Here is an 11,196-nt window from a genome sequence, read left to right on the forward strand (position 1 = left end):
ATATAACTAATAAATTTATATATTTGTTCAATTACAACTCTGTATATTAATAAATATACAAATGATATAGGTTCGTGAATCCGAGGTTAACCCTACATTGTTCAGTATAGTCATATGTATTTTTACTACAAAATACATTAGGTGAGTTTCATTTGATTCCCTTTTACTCTTTACATTTTTGGGACTGAGAATACATGCGCTTTTATAAATGTTTGACACAATAGACACAACTACCTTAACTGTATTCTATGATAGAATTATCTGGGATTGGGGTTGATATGAATGATTTTTATCTCTAGTACGATGCGAAATGTCTGCTATGAGATGGTTGGTTGATATGAATGGTTTATTATTTATGACATTTTGGCACCGGTTGGCCTATACTTTATATACATGTGTTCATCCGTGGGGTGTAAAGACCGGCACAGAGGTTCTATATTTTGAAGGCACATGTATTCAGCCGTGGGGTGAAAGACCGGCACAGATGGTTACTATTATATTTTGGAATCCTCACCAGGTGTTCTTCATATGAATGATATTTTTTTTGTGTAGTTGAAATGGGAATTCTGTGAAGGTATTCCGTATGCCCGAGAGACATATTAAATTAATGTGGCTGATGTGTTATGATCCAAGTCGGGTCATACCCAATAACAAACTTACCGACACCTTATACGTATTTAATCTTAACGATTGGATCGTTGATTAAATACGCGACACTTGAACTTTAAGAAAAACGGTTTTCTGAGATATTACTTGATGTGTACATATATATATATATAAATTATGGAATAACTTATATATATTATGGATTTAATTATTTATAGGTTAAATAATTAATAAATTTATGTTACATTTTATATAATTTGGTTTTATATAAAATATATATATAAATATAAAGAAGTTTATAAAAATTAAAAGGTTTTATAAAAACTAATTCTTTTATAAAACTATTTTTTTTTATAAACATGTTGGTAGTGGCATTGGAGTCAAGTGCACATGCTAGAGATTCCTTCTTTAGTGTGCCATGCTTTTGCATCATTCTATAAAACTTGTCCCTTGACTCAAAGTCACAAACACACATGCAAACACACAAAAGCACATAAAAAAAAAACTGCATAAAACTTCTCCTGGCTGCTGCTGAATGCCGTGAGCTTTTGAGGGAGGAAGAGGGTTCTTCACTAGTTTATGCAAGCTCAAATTAAGTGTCAAATAAATCCTAACAAAAGTACTAGGTGTTGGTATCAAGTTTGGGGTATAATCTCTTGAGGTTTCATACTTTTGGAACTCCATTCATCATCATCTTTTATGGTTGCTGCTGTCCAAAATCAGTGAGCATATTAAAGAGGTCTTCAAGCTTGGTTGGAAGGTGATTAAGTGTCTAAAGTCTATTTAACTCAAAAGGTGGTGTTGGTGCATCAAAGGCTTGGAGTTCTTTACACTTGTTCATCATCTTCATCATCAATTAACCTCCTAACTTGGAGTAGGTACATCCCTTGAACTAGCTCTTTTACATTTGAGCATATTATTCTTGACTTGATCTATTTTGGGATTCATGTTTAAATGGTTAAACTTTGTAAAGATTGTTTTAATATGCTTCCGCTTTCTATGTTTATAAAAATGATTTTAGACATATACATATATGGATATGGAAACTTGGTAATCTTTTGAATCCCAACATTCTGCACGTTTTATAATATTAAAAATCTTGTGGTCTATTAAAATGATGAAATGAAATGATTATTATAAACTAATGAACTCACCAACCTTTTGGTTGACACTTGAAAGCATGTTTATTCTCAGGTTTGAAAGAAATCTTCCGCTGTGCATTAGCTCATTTTAAGGATATTACTTGAAGTCATTCATGACATATTTCAAAAGATGTTGCATTCGAGTTGTTGAAGTTCATTAGAGGTTAATATTAAGTAAATGACAGATTAGGTCATTTATAGTTTGGATATTATGAAATGGTATGCATGCCTGTCAACTTTCGATGAAATGAAAGGTTGTATTTTAAAAACGAATGCAATGTTTGTAAAATGTATCATTTAGAGGTCATGTACCTCGCGATGTAATCATATGTAATGTTCTCGTCCATATGGATTTGGCCGGGGCACTACAGTAGCAGCATTGGGGTTCATGACATTGGTACACTGATGGGATAGGTGAGTTTTGCTGCTACATTTGTAGGATTTTCTCACTTTTGGTCTCGGTAGCTGGTTGGCAGTAGATGTACTGGGTGACTGGTTCTGCTGCTGGCTTTGAGTAACAGCCAGTAGCAGCTGGTCGAGCTTCACAGTCAGCATCTCAGCAATAGATGTTTCAGTGTTTGACTCTACTGCCTTAGCTTTTCCCTTATGGGCAACTTTTGGCTTGGAACCAGTACCATTCATGTGGTTAGCTGCCTTGCCTTTGGGTTTTGACTTACCAGTGTGGGAAGTTACTGGTTTATCTGCTGTTGCTGGTTTTCCAGCAGAAGTCACTTTAGACTTATCAGCATCAGGATTTGTTGGTTTGTCTTCAGTTACTGGTTGGCCAGCAGGAACAACAGTAATAAGCTCAGTATTGAGGCAGCTAGAAGGCTTAACTGAGTTTAGATTTCTCTTGTTATTCTCAGTTATCTCCTTCTTGATTTGTCTTTCCTTGGGAGTCATCTAGTAAAAGCTTGAGGGATCAGTAGTTTCATCATTTAAATCACTGATTTCCTTAGCTTTAACTTCACTCTCCAAGATTTCTTTCATGGATGGTGGTGGGGTCTCTGTAGGTCTGACAAACTTATTTGTTAAGACCTTTTTACCCTTGACTATCTGAGCAAAAATATTTGGCAAGATAGCTTCAGGATCAGTTTCAAGAATTGGGTCCATAAAACCAACTTCTGCAAGAGCAGCAGCAGTAGCATAGTCACCAGCAAAGAAGGCTTCAACTTGGGCAGGCATATGGATGGCAATGGGCAAGAAAAAACCCGTGACCCGCGGGTAACCGATCCGTGATGGGCGGGTAAAATCATTAAATCCTACCCGCGGGCACGGGTACGGGTAAAAAATTATATCCACCGACGGGTCGCGGGTACATATTACCCGTCGCGGGTAAAACCCGATCCGTTAATTTATGAGACTTTTTTTAATCTACCCACTAGTTTATACATACAATTATCAAATTTAAAAATGATTTTACATGTAATGTAATAATGATTAAAAATATAATATTAAATATAAGGAAAAAACTTAATTTTCACGTCATTTTACACATGTAGCTTGTACATATAGTTCATAATTAATAAAATTATCTAACTTTTCTAAAAGAAATTTAACAAAGTTGTATATTATTATTACCCGTGGGTTACCCGCGGGTCATGGGTATCCGCGGGTCACGGGTATGGGCGAAGTTTTTTTACCCGCTGGCGGGTAACGGGTTTCAATGAGCAAAAAAACAACCCGACGGGCGGGTCGCGGATATATAGAACCCGTGCCTGTTACTCGTGGGCGCCATCCCTAGGCAGGCACCTGCTCATTTACACATTTAGCTGTGCGTTGAGCAGATGTACACCATGAAGCAACAATCTTTTTGAGATCGTTTAGCAGGTTCTTGACATCTACTGCCTCAACGTGAAGAGACTTTAAAGCAAAATTTTGTTTTTCATGTTTTGAAATTTCATCTTTCAAGATTTTAATTTCATCATTTTTTCCTTTAAGTTTTTCATTTAACGATTTCAAAATTTCTTCCCGTTTACTGCCTCTACACAAATCAACTCTTAGAGAGTCAAACATTTCAGCCTTTTCATCATCAGTATAAGTTTGAAAATTATCAACCTTATACAGCATTTCAGATTTCCATTGAGGTGAATCCCTTTTTAGATCAGCTTCCCTCATGCCAGCCATAAATGTACTACCATTATCATCCTTATCAGACTCCTCGACCTCCTTGGCCATCAAACACAGCTTTTACCAGAAGCATAACCATGCCCATCATCATCAGTATCACTATCAGAATATGAGGACGAGCTGGTTTCATCCCAATCATGATGCTCAGCAACTAGAACCTTTTCTGACTTCTTACCCTTCTTATCAGCCTTTACACTTTCCTTCATCTGAGCCTTCATAGCCTTATATTTGTTCTTGTACTTATCAGCTTTTGAGAAGGAGTTAGCATGTAATGTTGAAGGTTTCTTGGACATGCATTCAGCAGCAAAATGTCTAACCTTCCCACAATTGTAACACTCAGATTTAGGACCCTTGACTGACTTGCTGCTAAACCTAGCACTTGGTTTCTTACTCCCTTTGTATGACTTACTGATTCTATTACGATTGAACCTTTTGAACTGCCTAGCCAGCAAGGCCATACTTTCAGCAAACCCTTCTACATCATCTTCATCATCACTGCTTTCCTCAGACCCAGTACCACTATCCACCTCATCCTCAGCTGACTCTTCTACTGCTATCAACTTTTGAACCAGTATAGCTTTCTGAGCTTTCTTTTTAGCAGCAGCAATAAGAGCAGTGTCATCTGACTTAGAAGATTTTGAAGTGGTGGGGGCAGACTTAAAATTTTCTTTCAGGTTAAGTTCAAACTTGGCTTCTGCCTTCTCATGGTTCCATAGTGTACTATAGAGAGAAGACATGTTAAAGTTCTTTAAAGTCTGAGTGGTTCTTAATGGGTCAGTAACAGGTTTCCACTTAGCAGGCAGTGAGTCAATGAATTTGTTTACTTGTTCAAAGTCAGTATATATGACATTCAAAGTAATCAGGTCAGTAATTAAGGAGTTAAACCTAATGAATGTTTGCTTAAGGGTTTCACTCTTGTAGACAAAGAACATTTCATACTCTCTTTTCAAAGCAATCATCCAGTTCTGACTTACCTCACCCATACCCTCATAGGTGACATCTAGATAGTCTATCATAAGCTTAGCATTCAGCTTTTCCTTAATCAGTTTAAACAGTGGGTTAGGTAATGTTATAGCTAACATGGTTCTGATCTTAAGGTCAAGTCTAACACGACATTTGACGTCAGCATCCCATTCAGATGGGGGGAGAACAACCTCTCTTCCAGGTACAGCAGGAGCGTCAGTAGTAGCTGAAACACTTGCAATAGTCTCAATTGGGACATATGGACCATCTGTGGCAATGCCAGGCATGAGTGGGTCAATAGACTCAAGATGAAGCACGAACCTTGCCTTCCAAGTTTCATACTCTTCTTCATCAAACTTTGGTGGTCTATTGGTTGAGCCATTTTCAAGGTAAGCTGTATTCGAGTATGCAGCCATGTGAGAATTCAGATCCAAGATATTAAATTATCAAGACTGAAGCTCTGATACCAGTTGTTGGTCCCTTGATAAACAACAAGAGTATTGTAGAGGGGGGGGGGGTGAAAACAATTTCTTTTAATTAACTTAACAGTTAAACACGATTAAGTATTCAAGCATGTAAATTAGATAGAGTCACAGGTAACTTTTCAACGGTTTATTCTTTATTGATTGAATCACAAAGAATTATAACTATCCTTGGCGGAATGATAGTTGGTTGATACAGATTTACCTAGATTATAGCTATGAGGATAACCTAAAGCTATTACATGTTTTGGACTCTAAATAATAAAATCCACACCACTAGTTTTTACAATAGTGGATACATCAATTTATAGTAGTCCTATTATATGTATAATTGTTCCATTGTCCACTGGTACATAGGATGTCTGTACTTGTGGGGACAATTGTGTCAGAGAGCGTGCTCCCTTCTTTCCTCTTTGGTAGCTATTTGCAGGAACACTCCAATTCGGTTTGGTACCACTATTTGTTTAAACAAATAGAATGTTGTGTTCCCTAGGCGTTGACAAAGGATAACCCATGTCTGCACATGCGTTAAACTTCTGCATTCCCACTGGTCTTATAAGGTCACTTGTCAGCCACCGACGCGTGTCTTTTTCTGTTCAACCTTGTCTTCGACTTCTGTTGAATAGTGCAATTGATGTAGACTATTCAGGAAACCACCATGCTTGTAATGGAGCATGGCTGTCTTGTGTTGTATGCTGATTACCAGATATACTAGTTCTTCTCATGCTGAGTCACTTGATATTCTTGAATTGCAGGCATCCTGTGCTGATTCGAAGAATACTCTCTACCTTGTGCTGGTAGACTAGGCAGCATACTAAACACTTGACATAGCAATATTTGCTGTCTATACATAAACAAACTTGTGCTGGCTGAACATAACATTTTAGTGCAAATAAATTATGTTTTGTCATAATTAAATCCTTAATTATTTTGGGGACTCAACAAAAACCTATTCCTTGGTTAATCCTCATACTTAATTTTGTTGTTTAGTTCATTAACCAGCATTCTCCCCCTTTTAATGATGACAAATATACAAGTGATGAGGGACATTTTGCTATTACGCAAGTGTTAACAATCACTCGTATCCATCTTTCTCCCCCTTTTGTAGAAGCAAAAAGGTTAGCTCCCCCTAGAACTAAGCTCGCCCTTAGAGCAAAGCTTCCCCTTAAATTGTGCACGTTGGAAAAAGCATATATTAAAACATAACAAGCACACATTTTATTCAAGGTAGGCACGAAATATAGTAATGCATATATGAAAATATGCATGGAAAATACAACAAAGAGCACATAAATTCATGGTATAGGTAGGCATTCTTCAAATTGCCTTGACCTATGTCTCACGGTGAATGTAGCGATGAGTGTCTCTTATGATTCCTTCAAGTCTGTTCAGATGTCGTTCAATTTTTAGAACATTCTCATGGATGACACTGCTTTGTCCCGTGGTTGAGAGAAGGCTGAAGTTTGGAGGATTATCAAGAGAAGGTTCAACAAACGGTCTAGTTTACATATTGGGTATGACAAAACTTGAGCAACATAGTGATAAGAAGTTGTTAATTTGAAGTGAGTAAAAAGTTTAGTTAAGTGAAGGCCATAAGGTAGTTTCAAGTAGGGTTCTTGAGCTACCTGTTGCATTCTTGATGCCACAAGAAAAGCAATGTTTACCTTAAGTGAGTGTATGAGACACCACAAAAGAGTAACCTCATTTGCATTCATTCTCCAAAGTGTTTCACCTTTTTGATATACGTCTATGGAGATGATCTGTTGCCATAAATCATATGTTGAAGCAAGGTGATGCACTAAGAAACCCTCCTTGTTGACGGACTCAAATTTGAGTGGTCCTTCACTTAGTGTTTCAAGAACACATTCTTTTTCTAACCATTCCGGAAACTCATCAAATGAGTTTGGGTTAAGAAAGAATTTGATTCCGTTACTTGGAACATCCATGATGTTTCCAAATTCTTCAAGTGTCAAGGAATAGCTTTTGCCATAGAGAGTGAATGATATCTTCATATCATCATGGAATTGGAAGTTTGCATAGAATTCGTTTACATGAAGAGGATATAGAGGTCCTCGGAGATTGAGAAAGACATTCCAATTCACACTAGAGAAGTTGGCCAGCGAATAAGTTGAAAGTTGATGTGTTGACACTTCTCTTCCTTCTGCAATTGGTCTCATGATTTGATTGAGAGTGATGGATTTTTAGGGATTGTGATGGTGGGTATGAGTTTAGTTAAATGCACTAGTTTTTATAGAGGTGTACTAGGTATAACTTTACTTTTTCACAAGAGGGTTAGGTTAAATGAGTAAAGTCTTTTCATTGACAGGTCAATTCTCACTTGAGAAAAGTTACTGGGCATAATAAGACAGAATGATTTATCAGTCTATGTACGGCTTATCCTGCGGTCGACCGTGAGTGCATCTGTGTGTAAATCTGACATGCTTGGACTTTTCATATGATTAATTTAAATACATGTAGTAAGCACACATGAATACTTATTAAACATACATACTAAAGTTTTCTAAACATTGTTGTCTTAAACTTTCAACCATTAAACAGTAGAACATTTTCATGAGAACTTGTTAGAATTCTTCACTCGAGTCATCATCTTCCTCATTTCTTGACCTACAGGTCAAGCTTCTGATCACTCCTTTTAGTAATTTCTTCACTTTTGATTCCTTCTTCAGACTTTTGATTTGAGTTTAATATATCTTATCCATTTTGGCATCAACTGCAAGATCTCTCACCAATTCATTTCCTTCTTCATTTTCACTATCTGATATCTCAATAGCTCCTCTACTCGTTCCTTCCTCATTAGTAGTTCTCCTTCACTTGGAGGTTGATCCTCCTGTTGTCTTTGGTGGTAGGATTGGTTTGTGAGTGGGTCGAAGAGAGTCATCACTTGAGATGTTGGGGTGCCTAAACAGTTTGTTGAGATGCATTCCATAAGGCAATCCTCGAGTTGTTTCGATGATAGTTCCACTCATTCTGGTTGCCATTAGATAGGCAATATTCACTTTGATTCCATGTTCCAAGCACCACGTGAGAGCAAATTGAGTGGCATGAATATTGGAGTGATTTCCTGATTTACAGTAGATGTTGCAGTTAATGACTTCGTTCCAAACTTCATACTCATAAGAGAGATGTCTTTCCAGTACTCCAGACCTCTCAATTTCAGCTCGAGGAGCATTTTCTTTGCACAGTGTATCTATCAATGCCGTTTTGTTGGAGATAAAATTCGAAAGATATGCCAGTCCATGGTGCGAACTGAAGAATTCTTCACCATCTGTTGGAACCTTGGAGAATACGCCCGAAATCCACAAGAGAGTAGCGGTAATTAGTGCCTTGAAGACTGAAGAAGACTTTGTTATTCACAAAATTTAAATTTGCATAAAATTCGCGAATGAGATATGGATAAATGGGACCATTAAGAGTAAGAAATGCTTCCCATTGAAGAGTTTTGAATTGTCTCATAAGTTCTGGCATTTGATTATGGGCAACTTTTCTTTCTTCAGTGATATGACGGTAAGAGAGAAACCTAATGTTGTAAATAATTCTTTCTGTAGGATCTGACGGTGGATCATATGAATCCTTTCTTCTTGGTTCACTGCTTTTTCCCTTTCCTCTTGCCATTTTCTACACAATGATATTTCAAATTAATTCAAAGTGTATTATTCAATTGTAGGCAACAAGTTTTGCAAACTTTAATTATCATCAATACTTAGATGTTTTGATGTTAATGTTCTTCACATTTTCACTCTTCATTAGTGTCACTGAGTTTGCAACTAGATTAAGATTTTCACAAAGTTCATATATGTTCTAGACTTTTGAGATCATCATCAACACATGTTTTGACATCTAACATTATCACACTCAATTTGCAACAATGTCATTTATATCATATGAACAATGATTCTATGAAAATCTAACCTAGATGTATAATGAACCCTAGAATTATTCAATGTTAAATTAACGCATAGATAGGTACTACTACAATCGTTTCCAAGTTATTCTTCAAGAACAATTTTGATTGTTTGTATCAATTTAAGTTTTGATTTATTCTAGTTAGGGTTTCTTCATAACCCTAATTTATCATACAAACATAATTGAACGCTAGAAAGGCAACGATTAATCATACCGAAAGTAGGAAAAGGAATGAGTGCTCTTCTTCGTGCGGTCGATCTCTTCAGCCGTGTGTAAAGTGTGTTTGTTTTGAAGTGAGTTGGAATGAAGTAAAAGTGAGGGTTTTATATAATTTAAAACAGAATCAGACCACGCATGGTCGAAGCACGGTCGACCGTGGTGTTAGCCGTGCATGAATTTTCAGGCGTATAGAACAGGAGTCTGCGGTTGGGTATATGGTCAGCCGTGATGCTGCCGTGGATTCTTATGATCACCAATTTCTTCACTTCTTCTTTCTTTGAGTGTGTTTTGATGATTCTTAGGTTCTATAGAATACTTGAGGACAAGTTTTCTTTTCCTAACATTGAATGATTACATCCTCCTGATGTTTAATCATCAATGACACGTAATATATATATATATATATATATATATATATATATATATATATATATATATATATATATATATATATATATATATATAAATCTATATTCAATCATACACATAATATACACAAAACGCATCAATCTTGTATTTAGCATGCAATACATAGTTTCACACAAATACACTATCCTAATATAATTAAGTTTCCTTTAATAATCTTTCAAAATCATTTTTCCAAAACAATTTTGCATTTGTAAGAAAAACCATTCATTAATACGAAGTCTTTTGAGAAGATTATTCTCATTAGCATTTTGATCATTGGTTTTGATTGATTTTAAGATTACCCAATCCTTGACTTATCCCTACCATTGAATTGCTAGCTTGATCCATTCTCCCCATGTTCTCAATTCTTCTAATAATAGACAATGGACTTTGATTACATGACTTGTGTTTGCTATAGTCGTGACACTCATTCATTTCAAGTTTATCTTTTGATGAATCATAAATAGTTATCCTTTCAAGTTTTCTTTTCAAGGTGTTATTTTCATCAATTAAACTTTGTTAAGTTGTCTAACTTTATGTAATTCTTTCTCCAAAAGTTTTACTTTATCACGACTACTATCATACACAAATTTAACAGTCTTTTAATCATCTAACAATTCTTCATAATTAGAAGGATAGAATACATGTACCTCATTGTAATCCATGCTTGAGACATCATATTCTTTGAAGGGAGATTCAACCTCTTCCTCACTTTGACCATCTTGATTTAGATCATCCCAAGAACTTATGAGGCAAAAATCTTCATTTCCATCCAAACCTTTTGCTTGAAAATCACCAAGCTTCTCCAAATCCTTCCCTATTCCTTTACCCTTTAAATTCCTAGAGTTTTCTTCTTTTTGAGAGCATAGTGAATCCCAACATTCCTTTGCACTTTCACATGAAATTATCTTTAATCTTTCTTCACTAGGAAGAACTCCATGAAGTAGTGAAATTGAATCAAATTGTTTCAAAACATCATTGTTTTGAAACGTTGACTTCACTAGTCTTGAACTAGCTTGTGGAACAAAGTCTCCTACTTTGATTATTCTCCACAAGTAGTAATCTTTGGATTTGAGATAAGCCTCAAATCTTAATTTCCACACATCAATATCTATATTATCAAAGATTGGTGCTTTTTTCACCAATTCTTTCAAGTATCCCATAGTTTGAAGGATGGACATTTGAGTGGAAGATAATAGTGCAATGAACTGGTCATCCTCAACACTCTCATCAGATCCCGTAACACTCTAGGAATGTGTGTTCTCACCTTCTGTTTCTTCGTTAAAAGGTCGAACCGAATCATAATTGATTGGGAGGGTGGT

The sequence above is a fragment of the Rutidosis leptorrhynchoides genome, chromosome 5, assembly GCF_046630445.1.
Source record: "Rutidosis leptorrhynchoides isolate AG116_Rl617_1_P2 chromosome 5, CSIRO_AGI_Rlap_v1, whole genome shotgun sequence".
Classification (NCBI taxonomy): domain Eukaryota; kingdom Viridiplantae; phylum Streptophyta; class Magnoliopsida; order Asterales; family Asteraceae; genus Rutidosis; species Rutidosis leptorrhynchoides.